The following is a 6,275-nucleotide window of genomic DNA, read 5'->3' as shown; positions in this document are numbered from 1 at the left end:
GTGCACAACATTCAGGTTTGATACATAGGTATACATGTGCCATGTTGGTTTGCTGCACCCATTAACTCATCATTTACATTAGGTATTTTTCCTAATGCTATCCCTCCCTGAGCCCCCCAACCCCCGACAGGCCCTGGTGTGTGATGTTCCCCACCCTGTGTCCAAGTGATCTCATTGTTCAGTTCCCACCTATGAGTGAGAACATGTGGTGTTTGGTTTTCTGTCCTTGTGATAGTTTGCTCAGAATGATGGTTTCCAGCTTCATCCATGTCCCTGCAAAGGACATGAACTCATCCTTTTTTATGGCTGCATAGTATTCCATGGTGTATATGTGCCACATTTTCTTAATCCAGTCTATCATTGATAGACATTTGGGTTGGTTTCAAGTCTTTGCTATTGTGAATAGTGCTACAATAAACATACATATGTATGTGTCTTTATAGTAGTATGATTTATAATCCTTTGAGTATATACCCAGTAATGGGATTGCTGAGTCAAATGGTAATTCTAGTTCTAGATCCTTGAGGAATCGCTACACTGTCTTCCACAATGGTGGAACTAATTTACACTCCCATCAACAGTGTAAAAGCTTTCCTGTTTCTCCACATCCTCTCCAGCATCTGTTGTTTCTTTTTAATGATTGCCATTCTAACTGGCATGAGATGGTATCTCATTGTGGTTTTGATTTGCATTTCTCTGATAGCCAGTGATGACGAGCATTTTTTCATGTGTCTGTTGGCTACATAAATGTCTTCTTTTGAGAAGTGTCTGTTCATATCCTTTGCCTACTTTTTGATAGGGTTGTTTTTTTCTTGTAAATTTGTTTGAGTTCTTTGTAGATTCTGGATATTAGCCCTTTGTCAGATGGGTAGATTACAAAAATTTTCTCCCATCCTGTAGGTTGCCTCTTCCCTCTGATGGTAGTTTCTTTTGCCGTGCAGAAGCTCTTTAGTTTAATTAGATCCCATTTATCTATTTTGGCTTTTGTTGCCATTGCTTTTGGTGTTTTAGCCATGAAGTCCTTTCCCATGCCTATGTCCTGAATGGTATTGCCTAGGTTTTCTTGTAGGGATTTTATGGTTTTAGGTCTAACATTTAAGTCTTTAATCCCTCTTGAATTAATTTTTCTATAAGGTATAAGGCAGAGATCCAGTTTCAGCTTTCTACACATGGCTAGCCAGTTTTCCCAGCATCATTTATTAAATAGGGAATCCTTCCCCCATTTCTTGTGCAGGACTGTCAAAGATCAGGTGGTTGTAGATGTGTGGCATTACTTCTGAGGCCTCTGTTCTTTTCCATTGTCTATATCTTTGTTTTAGTACCAGTACCATGCTGTTTTGGTTACTGTAGCCTTGTAGTATAGTTTGAAGTCGGGTAGCATGATGCCTCCAGCTTTGTTCTTTTTGCTTAGGTTTGTCTTGGCAATGCAGGCTCTTTTTTGGTTCCATGTGAACTTTAAAGTAGTTTTTTCCAATTCTGTGAAGAAAGTCATTGGTAGCTTGATGGGGATGCTTGATGGAGATGGAATTGAATCTATAAATTACTTTGAGCAGTATGGCCATTTTCACGATATTGATTTTTCCTATCCATGAGCATAGAATATTCTTCCATTTGTTTGTGTCCTCTTTTATTTCATTGAGCAGTGGTTTGTAGTTCTTGAAGAGGTCCTTCACATCCCTTGTAAGTTGGATTCCTAGGTATTTTATTCTGTTTGTAGCAATTGTGAATAGGAGTTCACTCATGATTTGGCTCTCTGTTTGTTAATGGTGTATAGGAATGCTTGTGATTTTTGCACATTGATTTTGTATCCTGAGACTTTGCTGAAGTTGCTTATCAGCTTAAGGAGATTTTGGGCTGAGACAATGGGGTTTTCTAAATATACAATCATGTCATCTGCAAACAGGGACAATTTGACTTCCTCATTTCCTAACTGAATACCCTTTTTGTCTTTCTCTTGCCTGATTGCCCTAGCCAGAACTTACAACATTATGTTTAATAGGAGTGGTGAGAGAGGGCATCCTTGTCTTGTGCAGGTTCTCAAAAGGAATGCTTCTGGTTTTTGCCCATTCAGTATGATACTGACTGTGGGTTTGTCATAAATAGCCCTTATTATGTTGAGATGCGTTCCATGAATACCTAGTTTATTGAGAGTTTTTAGCATGAAGGGCTGTTGAATTTTGTTGAAGGCCTTTTCTGCATCCATTGAGGTAATCATGTGGTTTTTGTCATTGGTTCTGTTTTGTGATGGATTACGTTTATTGATTTGCATATGTTGAACCAGCCTTTGCATCCCAGGGATGAAGCCTACTTGATGGTGGCATATACGCTTTTTGATGTGCTGCTGGATTCGGTTTGCCAATATGTTATTGAGGATTTTCACATCGATGTTCATCAGGGATATTGGTCTAAAACTCTCTTTTTTTGTTGTGTCTCTCCCAGGCCTTAGTATCAGGATGAAGTTGGCCTCATAAAATGAGTTAGGGAGGATTCTGTCTTTTTCTATTGATTGGAATAGTTTCAGAAGGAATGGTACTAGCTCCTCTTTGTACCACTGGTAGAATTCGGCTATGAATCCGTCCGGTCCTGGACTTTTTTTGGTTAGTAGGCTATTAATTATTGCCTCAATTTCAGAGGCTGTTATTGGTCTATTCAGAGATTCAACTTCTTCCTGGTTTAGTCTTGGGAGGGTATATGTGTCCAGGAATTTATCCATTTCTTCTAGAATGTCTAGTTTATTTGCGTAGAGGTGTTTATAGTATTCTGATGGTAGTTTGTATTTCTGTGGGATCGGTGGTGATATCCTGTTTATCATTTTTTATTGCATCTATTTGATTCTTCTCTCTTTTCTTCTTTATTAGTCTTGTTAGCGGTCTGTCAATTTTGTTGATCTTTTCAAAAAACCAGCCCCTGGATTCATTGATTTTTTTTTGAAAGGTTTTTTGTGTCTCTATCTCTTTCAATTCTGCTCTTAGTTTCTTGCCTTCTGCTGGCTTTTGAATTTGTTTGCTCTTGCTTCTCTAGTTCTTTTAATTGTGATGTTAGGGTGTCGATTTTAGATCTTTCCTGCTTTCTCTTGTGGGCATTTAGTGCTATAAATTTCCCTCTACACACTGCTTTAAATGTGTCCCAGAGATTCTGGTACATTGTGTCTTTGTTCTCATTGGTTTCAAAGAACATCTTTATTTCTGCCTTCATTTTGTTATTTATCCAGTAGTCATTCAGGAGTAAGTTGTTCAGTTTCCATGTAGTTGTGTGGTTTTGAATGAGTTTCTTAATCCTGAGTTCTACCTTGATTGCACTGTGGTCTGAGAGACAGTTTGTTGTGATTTCTGTTCTTTTACATTTGCTGAGGAGTGCTTTACTTCCAATTATATGGTCAATTTTAGAATAAGTGTGATGTGCTGAGAAGAATGTATATTCTGTTTATTTAGGGTGGAGAGTTCTGTAGATGTCTATGAATACACATTTCTTGAAGACATACAAATGGTCAACAGGAAATGTTCAACATCACTCTTCATCAGAGAAAAATCATAATCATAATGAGGCGCTGGGTGCGGTGGCTCACGCCTGTAATCCCAGCACTTTGGGAGGCTGAGGTGGGTGGATCACCTGAGGCCAGGAGTTCAAGACCAGCCTGGCCAACATGGTGAAACCCTGTCTCTATTAAAAATACAAGGCAGGGCGCAGTGGCTCGCGCCTGTAATCCCAGCACTTTGGGAGGCCGAGGCGGGCAGATCACGAGGTCAGGAGTTTGAGACCAGCCTGACCAACATGGTGAAACCCCATCTCTACTAAAAATACACAAATAATTAGCTGGGCGTGGTGACGCGGTGCCTGTAATCCCAGCTACTCAGTAGGCTGAGGCAGGCAGGAGAATCGCTTGAACCCGGGAGGCGGAGGCTGCAGTGAGCTGAGGTCGCACCACTGCACTCCAGCCTGGGCGACAGAGTGAGACTCTGTCTCAAAAAATATATACATATATATAAACTATATATTTTATATAATATGTAATATATATATAAGCTATATAATATAATCTATATTATATAGAATTATATATAATATAGTTATTTATAAGCCATATTATATAATCTATATTACATATAGTTATAATTATAAAATATATATTATAATCTATATATAACTATATATAATATATATAACATAGCTATAAATAACATAGTTATATATAATATATAGTTATATATAGATTAAATGTATATTATATAATAAATATATAATCTAGATTATATGTAATACAGATTATATACTATATCATATAGTATATTATATATTAATATATAAATATATGCTATATGATATATAGTATATAATATACTATATCCTGTATAATATATATCATATATAAGTCAGGCGTGGTGGCGTGCACCTGTAGTCCCAGTTACTTGGGAGGCTGAGGCAGGAGAATCGCTTGAACCCGGGAGGCGGAAGTTACAGTGAGCTGAGATCGCGCCACTGCACTGCGGCCTGTGTGACAGAGCGAGACTCCATCTAAAAACAAAATAAAAATAGAGCGGCAGAGCAGAGCGGAGCTGTGCGGCGCCAGCGCGGACCAGGCGGGCTGGCAGGCCGCGCGGGCAACTCCAAGGGAGGACCATGGCGGGGAGCTACTGGCCCGGGGCTGCGGGAGCGGGAGACCGTAGTGGCAGTGGCTGCAGGAGGAGCCCAGGAGTCACCGCCGCTGCCTGCGCTCTGCCTCGGGCCATCGCTGCTCCCCACGGGCCCGTGCGGATTCGCCTCCGTGAAGTGTCACAATGTCTGACTGGAAGGCAGTGATCAAGACCGCAGACACGTCTGAGGATGTGCAACAGGATGCCATTGACTGCGCCACGCAGGCCATGGAGAAGTACAACATAGGACATTGCTGCCTATATCAAGAAGGAATTTGACAAGAAATATAGCCCTACCTAGCACTGTATCGTGGGCCGAAATTTGGCAGCTACGTCACACACAAGACAAAGTACCTCATCTATTTTTGCTTGAGTCAAGTTGCAATCCTCCTCTTCAAGTGAGGCTAGGTGGCCACAGTGAAGATGTCAGTGGCGGTGGCAGCGATGGCAAGCAGGGGGCGTTGCTAGGACTGTTTTGCACTGGGGCAAATCAGGAGGACATCAGGATGTCCTCTCCAGTGGCTGTGCTACTGCATGGACTGTATATTCGTTTTCATGTGTATGTGGCAGTCAACACAACCAAACCTTTCTGTTCAGTTGCCTGGGGAAGAAGGCTGCTTTATGTTTGTTTTTCAAGACTTTAAAAATATTTTTTGGTTGTATTGCACTAGGAAAATCTCTCCCACCTCTCCCTTTTCTCTTTTTTTTCCTATACAAAAGAAAAAGCCCTTAACAGACTACGAGGCCGAAAGACTAGGAGGGCTGAGGAAAAGAAATAGGTCTCTGGAGGTGGAACTAAAACTGTGCAGCTGCCTCTTCCTGGCCCAGGTGGATGCTGGGAGGGCCAGGAGGCTGCAGGGGGGCTGTGTTGGGACTGTCAAGGAGAAAATGATAGGAAGAAAGGTGGAGGGATTGATCTAACACCAGGAGAATATTCCACTGAACTGTGATTCTATGGCTTGGGGCAGAGGGTCGGGTGGGGATGTGTTCTTTAGGGCGCCCTGAAATATGTCTGTGTGTGGTGTGTGGGAGTGGGGAGCAGACTTGTCTTGCTGTCTGTCAGAAATTCTAAGTAAGGGCTGTGTCTTTGTGGATTACCTTCTTTTGTTCTTTCTGCCTGAGATCATGATAGGAGGATGTTGGGGGTAGGATTAGCTTTAATTTTTTTTTTTTTTTCCATTACATTTTTCTTCTGTCTGCTCCCTGCTTAGCCCTCCTCCGTTTTCTCAATCCTCTGGTGTTCTCTTAGAGCAGCCCCTGTCATTAGTTGGCTGGCCTTCAAAACTTTCATGTGTCAGGTTGACAATGCAGGGGTAGGGGATTCAGCGTATTCTTTTATTTTCAAGTCCATTCTTGGGGCTGGTGGGGAGGCAGAATGCCCCTCCCTAAGCCCTTTGTGTGTGCCGAGCTTGCTTTTTGATGTTGGCAGGGGAAGGGGGATCTCCCCTCCAGTCTCCAGGGTGGTGACTGAGTTTCCTATATCAAACCCTTCAATGGGCACAAAATGGAGTGCTTGATTTTAGGTTTTATTTTTTTATGAATGTCCAAACCTGTGTTTCTCCCTGTCCTCCCAGACTGTGTGGCCAGTTGAAAGTGTCTGGTTTGTGTTCATCTCTCCCTCATTTCTGGACCAAGGCCCGAGAG

General features: G+C 41.7%; 1 pseudogene; it reads left to right on the top strand.

Moving 5' to 3' along the window:
- The first annotated feature begins 4,494 nt into the window (after positions 1-4,494).
- LOC115893947 lies at positions 4,495-5,558 on the top strand (annotated as a pseudogene).
- The last annotated feature ends 717 nt before the right edge of the window (positions 5,559-6,275 follow it).

Source organism: Rhinopithecus roxellana, chromosome 16 (assembly GCF_007565055.1).
Source record: "Rhinopithecus roxellana isolate Shanxi Qingling chromosome 16, ASM756505v1, whole genome shotgun sequence".
Classification (NCBI taxonomy): Eukaryota; Metazoa; Chordata; class Mammalia; order Primates; family Cercopithecidae; genus Rhinopithecus; species Rhinopithecus roxellana.
Note: the sequence above shows the minus strand (reverse complement) of the source record. Positions and strands in the feature narration are given on the sequence as shown.